The sequence below is a fragment of the Lepidochelys kempii genome, chromosome 9 (genome assembly GCF_965140265.1).
Source record: "Lepidochelys kempii isolate rLepKem1 chromosome 9, rLepKem1.hap2, whole genome shotgun sequence".
Lineage (NCBI taxonomy): Eukaryota > Metazoa > Chordata > Testudines > Cheloniidae > Lepidochelys > Lepidochelys kempii.
Window position 1 is genome coordinate 70,131,701 of NC_133264.1, and position 18,306 is coordinate 70,150,006.

The following is an 18,306-nucleotide window of genomic DNA, read 5'->3' on the forward strand; positions in this document are numbered from 1 at the left end:
ACTTTCTCATTTGTTATGTGGCCTACCCATGATATTTTCAGAATTCTTCTATAACACCATAATTCAAAGGATTGTACTTTCTTTATTATGGATTGTTTGAATTTCTGTGTTTCACAACCGTAATTTAACACAGACCAAATGTAAGTTTTTAAGAGTTGGAATTTAGTCTTCAGATTTAGGTCTCTTCTAATCAGATGTTTATTTTTCCAGAATATGTCTTTCACTCTACTGGTGCTGCCTTCAATATCTGATGTTCCATCTTCTGTAATGATGCTTCCTAAGGAGCAATAATTTCTCACTTGGCTGTGTTGTTCATTGGAATCTTGCACTTTTCCCAAGGATCATTGGTTAGCCTAGAATAACACCATAGTTTTTATCTTGCCCAAATTCAACTCTGCAGGTGCAGTGGTTGAGCTGTTGAGACACGCAACTACAATCTTGAAGGTTGTGGGTTCACCTCCTGCATGATCTCACGCTGAAAGGCCACCTCCAGCTCACTCAGCTGCAAAATGGGTACCTGATCCATCTGGTTAGGGCAGTCTAAGGTGGTCAGACATGATGCTGGCTACTTCACCCTCTTATGTACCATTGGCTATGAAACTGACGTGCCTGAACCACATTAGCCTGATGAGCCGTTTGTCTGGGGGAGCTTTGACTTTGACATTCAACTCTAGACCATAGTTTTTGCCATATTCATATACAATCTCCACTAACTTAATTAGATCTTCTGAATTCAAAAATAGCACTGTGTCATCTGCATAACAAATGTTATTCACCCATATTCTTGGGTCACTTGAGGATATTTCTTGCTTCTTGAACTACTCTGGCTGTTACAGAATGTCAGTTTTTAAAGCTCTCCCTCAGAAAATTATGTACAGTACATACCACTTAAATTTACTTTTCCAGCAGTAAATATTGTATTTTTGATCCAAGTAGATAGCTAATTTTGGGGGTCTAGCAGGTTATTTCCATTTGGAGGAAAAACTGATGATGGACTCAAGTATTTCTTTGTTGCAATCCTGTTTATTTACAAAGAACATACAAAGTCCTGTTTCCCTGAACACAGTAAGAAACAAACAACAGGAGACAGTTTCTTTTCTCACAGTTCTAAGTGTCATTCAGTCAAGCACTATATCCAAAGGCGTGCACTCAACTTTTTTCCAAGGATCATGCTACCAGGGCTGCTTTGGGCTATTTTGGGGGGTTCTTTGCTCCAGTATGTCCTGTATGTTTCTGCTACTTCTCCCTCATGTACAGCTCCACCATTCAATGCCTCAACCCCTGTTGCTCACTCTATTAATCTCCAAGGAAACCCCTTGGGCTACATGGTTCAGCTTCTACTGCAGCTTGCCATATACCTTGTGTTTTGAGTGGTGGTTGCTATTATTTCAGCCATCTGGCTCTATAAAGGAGTTTGATTGTTTCTGACATTTATCATGACTGATGGGTGGTGGTTACGCCCACCAGCTTCAGTGCGTGTTTGCCCAGCCCAACAATATGTTTATTACAGTTTTGAAATGCATTTGTGGGTTATTACAATTAATTTGCAATTTTGTTGCAACAGGAGATATCTTGCAGATATCTGGAGGGCTCTACTTTCGTTACAATCACAATCCACCAACTCATAATATGACACTTGGTTAAAAAATAATTAAAAATGTATTTTCTGATCACCAGCTTGTTGTACACTTATTGTCGTTTTTCTTGAGTTTTAATTAAAAACTGAAATAGTTGGAATTTGTAACTCACTTAAGAAATTATTACAGTAATTACAGCTTGCTCTGAGGCTTAGGTGTCATTTGTGGCTGATAGCAGTGTTGGAGAACTTGACAAATTAAAGGATTAGATTGGTTGAAAAGTGAGTTAGCAATTTTTAATTAGAATTTTAACTCTTCTCTTTTTTGAACCACTGATTATGCAGTAAAGGAGCTAGGGGCTAATTTTTTACATTTTCCACAATCAAAATATCTACAGCAACACCTTTTATCAGGTCTGTGGTTGGTTTTCTAAATGACAGTTTTTGTACCGCTCAGATAGGAATGAATAAGTACCTGAAAGATGGTACTGTGTTTTAAACTGAATATAAGATCTGTAATACCAGGGAAGCTTGAGGGGAACATTTTATGTTTGGGAATTGGAATCATGAGCAGGAAAACCAAGAGGTGACCAAACTTTTCTGCTTCAGCAAGCTCAGAGATGGTACATTTATGTTAAGAAATTATTTATCCCTTTAGCTAAGCATTAAATGTCTATGGCAAAGGAATAATCAGAGGAATCCTAATTGGAACCAACTAGTTTGAATGTTTTTATCTATTTTGATTCTTGTAGATGGAAAACTGTTATGCCATGCCTTCAAACTCCCATACTTCCTCATGTTCTCTTTTGTGGAGCCATGCGGGCCAGCCATAAGCATTTAGGGACCGATTTTTAAAGGGATTACATGCCTATACCTAGTAGGATTTTCAGCAGTACTTATGTGCCTAACTCTCATTGAAATGTATGGGAATTAGGTGTCTAGATGCTGTTATAATTTCCATTAGGTGCCTAAATACTTTACAAAAATAAAATCTGGCCCTAACTAACTTTATGCATTTTCTTTCTGTCCCCAGAATGCATGGCCAGTGTAATACCCATTTAACAACATCCCTGTAACAACTGTCCTTGCTACCCTATCATTTCCCTTTGTAAAGACTTCTGGTATATTCAACACATTTTAAAGTGATACTCATAAATGCATACACCTTTTCTGCCTGATCGGAGAGAGAAATTGATTTTACATATTTATTAAATATAGCTTAGCAGGATGCACACATCTGCTTTACTTGGTTTCATTTACAATATGGTCCTTGTTGAAGCTAATCACTAAATGTAAAATACTGTATGAAAGCCCACATTGGTTTTGTGCAGTGAACAAGATAGATGACACAGATAGATGAGATTTACAGTATGAGGTAGTTCTACAAAATAAGAAAGGGGGGAGCCAAGCTGAATTTTGCCATTGAAGTTAAAATAGTATGTGCATTGTTTACAGATTTTTCACGTTAACCCAAAATCTTCCACATTTTTTAAACATAAATATTAGGCTTAAATATTATCAGTGACGTGTGAATGATGCTCTTTGTTCCCTTGACATCTAAAAACAAAAGAGCATGATCCAAATCCTTCTCTGATTAAATCATTGTGTCTAGAACTTGGTTTCCCACTTACTTTTTTAATTGTGTTTTATTGTGGGGTGTGTGTGAGAGAGAGAGAAAGAGAGATTAAATGCCCATTCCTCTAACTCTGCACAAGGTTTCCTTGTGCTCTTTTGTTTCCCCATATGAGATTCACCAGAGGACTCCAAGTTAAAGAGCTAATAATGGAAAATGATATGAATTCAGAAATGAAACAGATACTGGTATTTGTGAGCCAAGTATCCGTCAATGTATGTTGCCATTTATGCTACAGGTACTGGTTTTATTAGGTCGTCTTAAGGCTGGAACGTCCTCATTTGTGTGTAATGTCATGTCTCCAACCTCTTGGGATGTTGTTATAGAGCATCTTCAAGGCACTTTCATCAAGCAAGGGCTCATATTGCACAATTTGCTCTGAGAGTCTAAAGATAACATTTCTCTCTTAATTGGAGGGAAAAAAGTTATGCCACCAATAGAGTCTGTAAGTGACATCCAGATAAGCAGCAAGCAAGGATCTCATGATTGGGCAGTGTAAACAGAATCTGCATGGAATACACTTACCTTCTATGCAGAAGCAAAATGGATAATTGCAACGTTATAATGGAAATTCTCAATTTTATTTGATCTCTAAAGGCCCACAAAACACTGTATAACAAAGGTAATTTGTACAGCCCTATCAAATATGAACAATACATTTAAAATCATGGGCCCACTTGGGCAAAGAAGCAAGGTAGGAGAGAAGCTAATTGTGATAAGTGAATTTCCGTTTCTGTCGAGAGTGCTTCGGACGTTACTGGTAACAGAAAATATTCTTCAACTGCCTAGGAAAGGAATCTTTCTTTTCCAAATGCTGTGGCATGTAGGGTGGAGGATTTGGCCCTTTAAAGAAGCAAAGCCAAAGAATGAGTTGTTTCCCCTGCCCCCTTGGGGGAAAAATATAGTAAAGTTCAAATGTAGAACAAATGGAACATCTAAATGTCTTCTGAATCAAAAAGAAACAAGCCATTTTATACTGGGTGCTCCAAGTGATCTGGCACCTTTGAATTTGTGGTGTTTAGTCATTACATCTCGGAGCATAGACCACCCTTTTTTATAAGACAATCACTTTTGAATATCTCTTTCATAAGTAGTTTTGTACCATGAATAAATTTGTCCACGTCAAGTAAAATGAGAGAAGTGACCTTCTGTTTCAAAACTCGGTGTTTTATTTTTTTTTATGCATGCAACCCTTACATTATGGCTGGGCTGAAGCCCCCAACCTTCCAATTATTTATGCTCATGATATCCTGTAATGTAGGACTATCTTGTGGCCTGGGCTGCACAGCCACCGAGGGTCAAAATGGGATGTAAGACCCAAATAAAGCACGGTGCGGCCTCCTTGGACTTTGAGTGCACATGCTGCACATTTGCTGCCTCCCTCCTCCCCCTTGAGCAGGTGGGTAGGAAAGGCCTGGTCCACTCTCCTTGCACCAGCCAGCATGACTGAGACCGTGGTAGGGTGAAGATAGCAATCTGTTATGGCCAGACTGAAACAAAGGGGGTGGAGGTCAGGGAAAGAACTGTCCCTCAGAGGTACTTCTTTCCTTATGCTCTTCCTGAGATGGAGTAGCAGTGTGCTGCCCTTGATGCTGGGCAGAGTGTATTGACATAAACTAACTCATAATAATTAGACACAAGGGAAAAGAACATATTGTATTTTGTTTGAGAGGTTTGAAGCTAGTGAGTATTTTAGAGTATTGAGAGTTATTTGGGTTGTCACAATTTGCTCATGACATGGAAGAGCATATATGACATTGGGGTTTCTCTGTAGAAATGTATATTACTTACTGCACTTGTATGGCAGAAAACCTTTCTTCTGAGGATCTTAAAGATTTACAGGATTTAATGGAGCGTTGCATCACCTTTGCAAAGTTGGTAAATCTTTATATGCCTTTTACAGATGAGTAAACTGAGGTTCAGAAAGGTTAGAAGACCTAATGAAGGTGATGCATTGATTAGAGTGGCAAAGATGGGTATAGAACCCAGGACTCCAGGTTCCCCATCTGTTGATCTCACCATTCCACCACATTGCAACCAGGGAAGATAGTTGTATGTTTTAATGACTCTTGACTCAATTTCAGTAGTGCTGCTTCCCAGGAAAATTCATAATATATAAAATCCATCCATGTATGTTGTTATATGACATATTTACATCCCTAACATATTGGTTTGGGGCTACTCATATGAACTAGTACTATTTAATGTAAGGTTATGTCTACATTACATGACAAATTTTGCAGTGGTGCAGCAGTGTAGCTATGCCGCTGTAGTGTACACATTTGCTACAGCAACAGAAAGGGTTTTTCCATCGCTGTAGTAAAGCCACCCCCTTAAGAGGTGGTAGCTAGACTAGTCTTCCATTGACATGGTGGTGGTTATACCAAGGCTTAAGTCGGCTTAGCTATGTTTATTGGAATTTTTCACAGTCCTGAGTGATGTAGTTAGGCTGACCTAAATTGTAGGTTTAGACCAGACATCAGAATTGCAGAATAAAGTCCTAATGAATTAATGTGTATCAAGAGGATGCTCCAGATTTTTATTCCTTAATGTAATCTGCTAAAGAAGTAGTAATAATAATACATGATTTAATAGAAAGCTTTTATATAACAGTGCTAGCTGAACAAAACAAAAACTGAATGTTAATGGTTGCAGTTTACTGACAATGAATGAGCTACAGATTGGGTTCTGTCGTAAACAGTCGGGCAATCCTTTGAGATAGTTTTTATTGTTTATGCATAGCTTCTTTAACACTCACCATGTTAACTCTTTTTTATGCTTTTGCATCACAACACAAACTAGAGGAGCTCTCTGCAGGAATTCAGCAGTCAGGAAGAAAGTTTGAAAAGATTAGGGCTTAAACAAGGAGCATTTAGGTGATGAGGCTACAGTAGAATATTTTAGACAGCACACACTACGGGTGCCAACTACAAAGACTGAGCAACACAGTGCACTCAGACTAAGAGACGTTAAAAGGAACAAGATGATCTAAGTAGTGGGTTTTCTAGCTCTATCTTAGATGCTATGGTAATAGATGCTATAAAAAATCCTAAGGGATTCCCAAATAAATCTGTCTGGCAAGGTCCCTAGCAAACCTCATGGAATTTCATAGTCTTCCTTTCGCCTGTAATATATTAAATTAGGCAATCAGGTATCGCTTATTTCCTGGGTATCACTGGTATAACTTTGGTCATAGTGCTAGCACCTGATTTCTCCATTGATGGTCCTGGTCCATGTCTTGATGATGCACATATTTGTCAATAGGACACATTCTTGGCTCCTGAAGATAATAATTCAATGAGGTTGCCTGCTGAAGTATTACTCTTCTCACTTGGAAAGCAGACAGGCCCAGAAGAAATTCTTATAAGAGTGATAGTCATTATCTTTAACATGCTCTGTTTTATTGCCACTGAAACATAGGTGTTCTAGACCTTATAGCTGTGGGATGAGAATAAGCAGATCAAATAAACACTACATATATTTTATAGTGGCATACAGCCTGAACTTCTTTTCTGATCAGTCAGTGCTAGCAGATTTTCTCCAGGAAACAATCATCTGAAACATAATCGGACACAGGATGATGCATTTTGATGAATAAGTAGCTGCAGTAAAGAAATTGTATAGACCGTTAGTGGTAACCCTTAGTATTGCACCTTTTGAGTCCCTTGCAATAACTACTACCTTTTTGAATTCCAGACTATCTTTTCAAGACATTGCAGCAGATATGTCTTAGTTTGACAGAATATTCTGCTTCAGTATTTTACAATAGATGCATTTTGTGCCAGAATGGTGTCTTGTACACTAGAATCAAGAGTGATGCCTTAATTATTGAAACAGTTCCCTATACTCACTGACCCTGCACACACACATGGTATTCTGACAAAATCAGTGCATGGTGAATTTCATGGCACTTTAGGATATTTAGTCATTGAGGCTCGGAGCGTCAAATAGGGCATATCCTACTGCCTAATCCATAGGTGTTTTGTCTGAGTAATGAGTGTGGAGTGCCTTGCATTAGGTGCTGTGTGGGGCCGCACTGCCCTGGGGGCATGATGCCTTCTAGAGCTCCTGTGTGCGTGGGAGGAGTACAGCCCCTGCTGCTTGCTTTGAAAAGGGACCCCCTGTACTTCCCTTGTTTGCATCCAGTAGCGCTGGCTAAGGAGAGGTGACAGAAAGCCATAGCATTTGCCTTGCCTAGCCTTGCTCTTCAGAGATGCTAGTTAACAGCATTTAAGGTGCCAGCCTCCTTTTGTTCCTTAAATGTGTGGACTTTAATTGTGCCTGGCCCCTACGTGGCAGCCCAAGAACAAGCAGGGGATACTACTTGCACTCTCTCCCTTGGCTTGTGCACCTTCTCACAGTTGGGCCGTAGATTACCTAGCATTAAAATAACATTGCTATAGTCATTATGTTGGGGTCATTATTACCATGTTCACACCATTCATAGCCATTAGTAGTAATAGCAGCAGTAGCTGTATTTTTATCAGCAATTCCAATGACCTTTTATGTTTTGTGCTAAAGCTGCAATCTCTCTCATTAACAGGACCCTTCAGATGTGTTGTGTGCTGGTACAAATTCACTGCCTCATTTGTGTTAATTTGTACAGAGTTTGGTTGCATCTCTTTGCTTGACTTCTTTTATCAGTTCTTTTCCAAAGTTGCCCATTTCCTGTAGCACTAGCTTCAGTAAGTCCTCCTGTGAATAATATCCATTTTCTCCAGTGTTGGTTGGTTTGAGGTTGTGGCCCTAACAGAGGTCCTAATATTGCCAAAGTCGTCATCTTTTCATTTTTAGTAGAGGGATTCCTCCTCAAAATGACTGACTTCTCTTAGATTTAGGGTAACATTTTCAAAGGCCCTTGTTTTTGTAAAAAGTGGGGTAGGTATTTAGTGTCCTAAGTCTCACTGAAAGTCAGTCTCTGAAGTGCCTACTATATCACTTTTGAAAATGAGATTTAGGCAGTTTTGAAAATGCTACCCATGACTTCAAAAGCAAGTCTAGTTTATAGACATCCCACAGAGTTGCCTTAATTTACTGCCAGGTGAACTCCAGAACTTTGGCTACAATGTTTAATAAAGCTTTGTATCTTACACTAAAAGCTAAGGTCTGATCAGATGCCCACACAGTGGAATTTGATGGGACCTTTCAGAGACTGAAAAATAGCTCCTGTTGGTTTTTTTTTTTTAGTAGTATGACGTATGTCCCTGGACCTCCAGGCAGATCTTGTTAGACTCTCTGTTCTCTCTTTTTGTATATTAATACTTTTAAATAAAAGAAAGCAATCTCCACAAAGAAGGTAAAAACTAAAAGATGACTGTGACATTCTATACCTTGGGGGAGCATGCTATAACCCCCATATTCCTATAATCGTGATCTTATGTATAAATCATGCCTTGTAAGGTATCAGGGGAAAGGTTATGATCTGCTGAAAGTCATTTCTCTATCCATATATGTGTATCATTAATGCATATGAAGTTATGAGAATCGTGTAGTATGGTTGTCACTAAAACATGCTGTAAGTTGGGGGAATCAGTCAGATATTAGGTCCCCAGAGGCAACAGCAAGGAAAGTAACCAATGCCCGGGCAGGGTGTCAATCAACCCATCAACAACTATTGTCCAGCAAGGGAGCTACAATACAATGACTCACCTCCATGAGGCCAAACCAGGGAAATTGCTTAACCTTGCTTGGAAAGACTCAGTAATACTCACTTGGCTCTGAAAGGGGGAGGGAAAGGGGGAGGAGTGGGAAAGCCAAGAGGAAAGAAAGGACATGATAAAAGGGAGAGAGATTTGCCATGCTCTCTCTATCTTCCACCTACATCTACAGACACTACCAAGCGACTGAAGCACTGATCAAAGGGAAGAGCCTGGCTGAATAGCAGCCAGCCTGTGGTGAGAAGCATCGAAGTTTGTAAGGACATTGAAAGTGTTAAGATCAGTTTAGAATGCATTTTGCTTTTATTTCATTTGACCAAATCTGATTGATGCTTTGACTTATAATCACTTAAAATCTACCTTTATAGTTAATAAATTTGTTTGTTTGTTCTACCTGAAGCAGTGCATTTGGTATGAAGTGTGTCAGAGGCTCCCCTTGGGATAACAAGCTTGGTACATATAAATTTCTTTGTTAAATTAACAAACTCATATGAGCTTGCAGCATCCAACGAGCATAACTGGACACTGCAAGACGGAGGTTCCTAGGGCTGTGTCTGGGATTGGGGATATTGCCTAGTGTCATTTGCTTGCAAATAGCTGGGAGCAGCTTACACGCCAGAGGCTGTGTGTGAACAGCCCAGGAGTGGGGGTTCTCAAAGCAGAGCTGGGTAAGGCTGGCTCCCAGAGTCAAGAATTGGAGAGGCCTAGCAGATCACCCATCCAGATAACACTAGAGGGGAATGTCACAGTGACATTGATTTACAGATTTTCAAAGATTTATACTAAAGAACAGCTCTATACAAAATAGGAAAAGGAAAATTGAACTAGGGTTGAGCTAACAAGATGGTTGAAAGAACCAACCCCAAGTGTAACAGCAGGGATATCAATTTAATACTGCACCACAGTTCTGTTGAATTACCAGTGATATTCATGCCTGCCTAAAGACAAAGCAGGTTTATTTTACAACCCCTGCCTCACCTTCCAAGAAATATATATATAAAAAAATCTCTTACTGAAGATTTGGAGAAGCTGCTACTTGCTAGCCTCACAGCCAAACCTGCAGCTTGACCTGCTAATTGTGCTCTGGGAGGTCTAGCTGAGTGTCAGACCTAAGAACTCAGCTCTTTGATCCACTTACTAGATCAAGGACTGGCAACCTTTGGCATGTGACCCGTCAGGGAAATCTGCTGGCGGGCTGGGACGGTTTGTTTACCTGCAGCATCCACAGGTTCGGCCGATTACAGCTCCCACTGAACGCGGTTTGCTGTTCCAGGCCAGTGGGGGCTGCGGGAAGCGGTGGGGGCCAAGGAATTTCCCTGATGGGCCTCATACCAAAGGTTGCCGATCCCTGTACTAGATTAACCTAGGGTTTTGCTTCCTTCTCCTAACTTTCTTTCATACTAGGTTGTGTCTTTTTCTTCCTTCTCCCTTTCCTACCTCCCCCCACACCAGGGAAACCTTCAAGAATCTGCATCCGATATGTGTCTTTGGCACGAGAATAGCATAACATTCTATGGCACCTGGCCATTAAAATTCACACTAATCAGCAGCAAATGTTACCCCTTCACTTCAACTTTAGCTGTATAATGATCCCATCATGCCAATGAGTTTAAGACGAGTCTGCCAGTTTGGCTTTTGTGAGTATCTGCATTTTTAACTCATTGGCACAAAGTGATTCCACTGTAACCAGTGATGAGCTGCCAAAATCTTAACAACGGGTTCCCTCCTCACCCCACGAGGGGGTCGTTGCCCACCCCCGCCCCTCAGGACCCCTGCCCCATCCACCCCCCCTCCCTTGTTCCCTGACTTCCCCCAGAACTGGGCAGGAGGGTCTCATGGGCCACCGTAGCGGGTGCCCACCCCTAAGAGCCAGAGGCACCTGCCGGGGGGCAAGGTGGAAAGTCCCGAAGGTGCTTACCTGGGACAGCTCCCAGGAAGCATCTGGCAGGTCCCTCTGGCTTCTAGGGGCAGAGGAGTGTAGTTGGGGAGGGAGCAGGGGGAGTGCCCGCTCCCCCACCTATCACATCAAAAGTGGCTCCTTCTGATGTGGCTCCATCGCCAAAAGTGGCGCTGACTTCCTGGGTGCTCCGGGGCTGGAGCACCCATGGGGAAAATGTGGTAGGTGCAGAGCACCCACCGGCAGCTCCCCACCCTGCACCTGGCCCCAGTTCACCTCACCTCCGCTCCGCCTCCTCGCTGAACGTACCGCCCCGCTCTGCTTCTCCGCCTCCTCCCCCGGCTTCGCGCGAATCAGCTGTTCGGCGGGAAGCCTGGGAGGGCTGAGAATCAGGCGGCAGCTTCCTGCTCAGGCAGAGGGTGGTGGAGGTGAGCTGGGGCGGGGAGCGGTTCCCCTGCGCCCCTCCTTTCCCCCCCCGCTGGGTTACCTGCTGTGGTGCTGGCGGCCCTCCTCGTGCCGCTCCACCTCCCTGGGCCTGAGTGGGAAGCTGCGGCCTGCTTCTCGGCCTGCTTTTCACCTGCCCCAGCTTCCCGCGCAAACAGCTGATTCGCGCGAAGCCTGGGGGGCGGAGAAGCAGCCAGGGCAACGCGTTCAGGGGAGGAGGCGGAGCGGAGGTGAGGTGATCTGGGGCCGGGCGCGGGGTGGGGAGCTACCGGTGGGTGCTCTGCACCTACCAAATTTTCCCCTGGGGTGCTCCAGGGCTGGCGCACCCATGGAGTCGGCGCCTATGGCGCCACTTTCGGCCGGTTAAATTTAGAAGCCCTTTTAGAACTGGTTGTCCCTTGTGGAAGAACCGGTTCTAAAAGGGCTTCTAAATTTAACAACCAGTTCTAGCGAACCGGCTCCAGCTCACCACTGACTGTAACAACCTTGTATATTCTTTAAAATAATAACTAATTAAAATACTTCCCTAGTATTTTACTGCTTCCAAGTACTGTACAGGTAGTAATTAATAAATACTAAATAAGAAATCTTGATTTAGTTCGTCTTTATTGAAGCTGGTGAGCTATACTTCGTTGGTCTCCATTAGAGATTTCAGAATTTGTCCCTGTAAGAAAGAATACATTAATCATACTGATATTTAAATGGTCAGCAATAGTCAAAACTTATGTAATGTTAAACTTGCCTTAATGGCATGTCACCAGAGCCAAAAGTTTGGTTTCAACAGTTGGTGGTGATTAATTTGCAAGTGAAGTTCCATGTAGCATGCTATTGAGATAAATGATATGAATTAACATACATCTAGCACACTCCAGAGTGACCTCTCTCAGAGCACTTATTCAATTCCTGAGAAAGAGCATGGTCTATTTCTAATCTAAGATCTTTTACTGATTCCCTTCTGTGGTTTGGCAAGTCGCTTAACTTCTTCGCCTCATTTCCTAATCTGTAAAATGGAGAGAACTACTTCACAGGGCTGTTGTGAGGATTAATTTGAATATCTGTAAAGTGCTTTGAATATTAATAAGGCAGCACACGATATATAAGGATAATTAACAGCTGAAGAGTGTAAACATTAAAGAACTAAGTCTGACAATGTGAAGCGAAGTAGTAGTATTATTCCTGTCCCACTGGCTGGAGTGGTTTGTGACCATGAGTGTCAACCTCAGGACAGACTGTCAAGAAGCAGGGCAGAGACCCCGAACTGGTTGTTTGTTGGACAACTAGATTTCACCAACCAAGTGACAAGTGGAAGCTCCTAAAGCATTATAATAATCTTATCATGGAGTCAGACTGTCTCCTTAGGCATTCCGGTCTGTCTTGCCACCCAGGCAAGCTGGACTTAGTGACAGTTGTTTGCTATACACCAAAGATCACAAAATATTCAGGTTGCTTCCAGTACCAAGAGACCAGCCGCTTACCCCAGGTGAATCTGTACCTTAGATCTCTCACCAAAGACAATGCTTGTTGTCAATCCTGTAATAAACTAACTAGAGATTTACTAACTAGAAAAAATAAATGAAAGAATTATTACATAGTTAAAACAGGCAAACCATTTATACACAGATGAGTTACAGTCTGTGGTTTTAAAAGGTCAGAGAGTTGTAATGATCTGTCAGCTCTGAATGTCTTCTAGGGCAAACCCAGGTAGACCTTGGGGATCTCTACTTCTGTTCAGTAGCCCTGGCTCTATGAAAGTCCAAACAGCCAAAAAGTCCGAAAGAGAGATGAAAAAATTTCTTGTCAGCTATCTTTATTTTCTTCTTCCAGAATGCAAGCTGATGGGACAAGCCCTTTTGCACATAGCCTTTTCCTGGGTGCAAACGGGCAGTTAACAAACTCTTTGTATTTTTGCTAGTTGTAGTTTTGATAGGTCTTTCTGATGGTTAGGAGACGATCCCTCCTGACTGGGTTTATAGTGTCAGAGCAAATTTTTTTTACAGTCATAAATAATGCTATAATACTTAGTCCTGCCTTGAGTGCAGGCGTCTGGACTCTGACCTCTCGAGATCCCTTTTAGCTCTATGATTCTGTAAAGCAAAAACTTAAATATTGCCTTATAGCATGTGATAAAGATGCTATAACTGAGGTTAATGCATGCAGCTACTTGCAAACATTTTATAAAGTCTAAACACACAGTTATAAATTCAATCCCATCTTAACCATACGAACACACAGGTGAAACAGACTGACAAATTCATTGCTGGAAATCAATGCTAGGCCTCGGCAAGAGCTGGCACCTGGTCTACCAGTGGCACAATCATCTCTTTATAGATAGGTAAACTCATATACAGAGACATTAAATGACTAGTCTAAGTCACAGAGGAAGTTTGTCTCAGAGCCAGGGATTGTTCTCTTGACTTTCAGATTTAACTCTAAAACTATCCTTCCCTCCATAAAGTGGAACATGGTATTTTCTTTTCTGTCTTGAATAACAACCAACCTGTCTTTGTTGTTCAGGGTAAAATCTTCCCCTACTTTCACAGCTGTGGTAATGTAAGCTGTGTTGGGTTTAAAAGGGTAGTTTTACTTGCACACTGAGTAATTTGGATTTTAAAAATTGCTTAAAATATTTAGTTTAGAAAGAGAAGAAAAGGTAGGCCAACTCCTATTAATTATTTCTCTTACTGCCAACTCAGGGATGTGTCTCCCATTGTTTAGTCACAGCGTTTCTTTTATGTATGTTAGGTGACACCATGATTGAGACCAAGCAAAATAATCCGTTATTAGCCCTGGCAATTTTATTAATAAAGAAAACATTTTACAAAACAACATAAAGGACAGAATACAAGTGATTTCTGTTTCCCAATGTTTAGCCTGGCTCCTCCAGTGGAATACATGGTCTTAACCACTATCTATCTTCCTACTGTATTTTTCACTGCATGCATCCACGAAAGCTTATGCCCAAATAAATTTGTTAGTCTCTAAGGTGCCACAAGTACTCCTCGGTTTTTTTTAAAAGGAGAAACTGTTAGTCTTAAATTACAACAGCATTTCAGTATTCCAGCAAAATCATTTCAACAGTTTTAAATCTAATCACTTGGGAGCGTCTTAGTTAACTTCCTCTCACCAATACATGTTGAAGTCTTGGGAAGAATTTCCTCAGGTTGGTTTCTTTTTGAGTCTTCTCTGTTTTTCTTATCTGTCTACGGCAGCTGGCTTGTGAAGTCCTGTGTTTGAGCAGAGTAGCAGAGGGTGTGTGTGAGGTGTTCTTACTTTAGAGTTTTATTACCCATCTCTTTCCTATTTCCTATATTCCTGAAATTATAGGTAAACCCACCTCTTTCAGGCTTATTTAGATTGACAGCTGGTTGCTGACACCCTTTCATAGGCTTCAGGCCTTCAGGTTGGCTTAGGTGACACTTTCAGCTCCTGACGATGCAGTCTGTTTAATGAATATGCAGCATGTGGCAGGAAAGATAACTTTGAAAATTAGTTTTAACTCTTTCATTTAATTCAGATGAGTTTGAGATATTCTTTCAATTTTATTAGAGTTTGACAGTAAGTTAAATTCTATTTTCAAAAAGCCCAAACACTTCTGTTCTTTATTTAGAAGTTTTTAGTTTTCTACATAGGCACCAACTTCCTCTGTTCCTTGAGTGTGCTCCCTCTCCCTAGCGCCTCCCGTACACCGTTGAACAGCTAATTCATGGCGGGTGGGAGGTGCTGGCAGGGAGGGGAAGGTGTTGATTGGCGGGGCCTGCAGGTGGGCAGGAAGACAGTGGGCAGGGTGGGGGGAAAGGAAGGAAAGGAGCTGTTTGGTGGGGCTGCCAGTGAGTGCTGAGCACCCACTATTTTTTCTGTGGGTGCTCCAGCTCCAGAGCACCCACGGAGTCAGCCCCTATGGTTTTCCAAATAGTCTTTTAAAATTAAATAACTCTTAAAAAGTCTTTAGCTTAAATAATTAAAAGTTGTTGACTTTGGAGAGAAGTTTGTTTTCTTGTGGATTTGGTTGTGGGTTTGCTTGTGCACTGCCAGTATTTAATTAATTCTCCATTAATATAAATATTCTTTACTTAAATCACTTCTTAGACTAGTTTAGCAAAGTCCTTAGAATCTATGTTGGTACATAAAGGTTTTTTACCATTTACATAGCAATGTCATTGGGTGCTATATTAGGAGCTTTGCATTTAGCCAGTTTGCATTTTGCAAAGATATTTGTCGTTTCAACACATAAGAAATGAACAAAAGTTTTTAAAACATCTCCAAGTACACATGGGTATTTTTTAACCTTTTTTAAAAGAACACAAGTAGGCTTTCTTGCAAGAGGATAAGGGTTGCTAGAGTCCCTTTTACCTAGATGTATTTCTCTAATTAAAACATGAATGTTTTGCATGGTCTGTCATCTTAATGTTTGCTTGTCCTTGGGAGAGAGAAGCAGAAACCTTCTGGAATGTCTTTGATTAGCTTTAACATTTTGTAGCATAACTAGCTAAGCATGTATTTTTATATTTCATGGCATCCTGGCTGTAACATTCTTATGGCTACATCTTAATACTCAGTAAAGATGCAAATGAGTTTGTAATTTCTTAAAAATTGTTATAATAATTGTATCAATATTGAGGACTCTTCCACATACCAGTATAGTTCTATTGTGCAATGGGGGCAAGCATTTTTTGGGGGGGGGTGAGAGGGAGGCTACATTGAGGTGTGCACCTGTTTCATGGTGCTGATCTTCGTTCTCTGGGAGTTCATGCATGGAAATATGCAGCAGTAGTTGTGAATGGTTAGTCTGGGTAAGAGAGGGTGGGGCTAGACAAGCATCTTCTCACTTTTCATCCCTTCGGGGATGAACCCCATAAGGGGGCTGGCATAGGCTTGAAGGAATGGCTCCACAGCTTCTCTGTCATTTGCAGTGGAAGATTCCTGTCCCCCAGTGCTTAATTTGTGCCTCAAGGCTTGGTAGTTCATAGTCCTGGCACCTCTGGGCTTGTCAGATCAGTTATGAAAGTAAAAAAAATGGCTTCAGCCCCGGCACCTCTTTCATTACAAATTAAGCACAGCGGTCTCTAATTTATGTGGATCTGTTGGTGCTCAGCCCAGCTCCTCAGACTGATAATCTGGGCCTCATAAGCACAACTTGAACGGTATTTTCGCAGCTTCCTATTCTTGAATTAGTTAGACCTGGGTTTGTATTATAGTATTGAAAATCCTCCATGATATAAAGGGCTGAATTAGGTGGCTTAAAGGACAGGGTAGAGAGTGTATGATGAAAAATTGTTGCATTTGCTAAACAACCTTCGAATATGCAAAGAGTTTTCCAGCATTGAGTTGCACAGTTTTTATTTATTTAGTTCAATACAGATAATAGTTCCAGACATCCATTCAAGTATTCAACTTGCCATCCTAGCCGGACATGTAAACTACTGCTCATATAAAACTGAAATTTATCCTGCATCAGGAAAAAAAGGGAGACAGGAAAACCATACTTCAATAAAAAGAAATTCTCTAGTGCCTAAGTATGCTTATTATATTTTTGAGATTCCTTCTCATATTGTGCCTTCCAGTTATTCACTGTACCAAAATAAATAGAAAGTAACCCTACTTTCTAATTTATTTTGCTTTTATCTGCAGTACTTAATGCGTATGTGGCTCTCTATACCTAAATGTTGTATTCACAAGCTTAGAAAATGCTACACAAGGAAGGGGTGTAAAGGGGGAGAATTACATGTTAGTTTTTTTTCTCCTTTGGCAATACAAATAACAGTTTCTTGAACTGAAAATTGGAGTAAAAAACCAACCAACCTCTGTTTTTTAGTACCAAGGAAAAGCAAAAACAAAAAGTCTATAGCACCAAGAGGAGAATTGCTTGTTTTTCATTTCCAACATCCCTGTGTCATAAGCAGCTAGTGAATATCTTGGCTCTATAGCTGCACCTTGTAGGTCAACAAAACCAATCTTTGTCTTGGAAAAATGGGGGTGGGGGGAAACAAATAAAAAACATCTTTTCATTATTTACATGTTTAGAAGTACAGTGTGCTGGATGTTCTGTATTATATGATTTTTGTTCTGTTTGGATAGCACTCATTAGAGATTTCTGTCGGTCAGGTCAGGCCTTCCTGACCCCTTGGTCCCAAATCTAATCAGAACTTCAGAAAGTCAAAATGAGTCCTGAGTTCAAGCACACTGTTTTTTAGGACATAAGTAATGTAATAGTAATGGTCATGGTTGAAGGTCCACATAACATGACCTGCTTTCAGACACAGCCATACATTAATCATTTTTAAAACATTTAATATCTCGACTGTTCCATTTGATTTTGCCTTGGCTGTCAAAGCAAGTGGTGTCCTCTTAGTCTTCCTTTGCATTAAATATTGAATAGGTTATTTGTTAGCTCCTTCCTTTTTTATTTTGCTTAAAAACTGGCCACTTTGCATGTGCAAATTAGAGAGAACCATCTCTTTTTAAAGAATCATCTTTGAGAAGCAGAAACTGCACTTTATGAATAAAGATAGATATGTGGGAGTTTCCTCTTTGTCATCAGTGGTGGTTGACAATGTGTTCATTCTTGGTTGCGTGCTGTACGGAAACATAGTTAAGATCTTTGTCAGCAAGGGATTTGCTTGGTCAATGGACGCAACAGAGAGCGTCTGCAACTGCCATACTTCTACAACAGCTAGTTATTGCTGGTGACTTTAAGATTTTTGTTCTGGAAAACTACATGGAAATAATGTACATCACCAAGTATCTATTCATATGTCCAGGCCCTAATTCTGTTCTCATATTGGTGAGAATCCAGAGCAATTCCACTTAAATCAATGGCGTTAAACTAGCATAAATTGAGATCAGAAAGTATCTAGAAAATGTACAAATTGCCTATGCTGTTTGCACCCTTAGCTCCAATTATCTATGAAGAATTTATGGAAAATGCTGTTTAGGGCACTACTATGAAAACAATGTCCATACACCACTTTACAGTAATTTTTACAGATCCACTTTTACAGATCCAGACTAACACGGTTACCCCTCTAATACTTTACAGTGATTGTATTCTCTGGTTTACCCTGTTCTTTCTATTGAGAGATGAATTCATTGGCATTGCTGG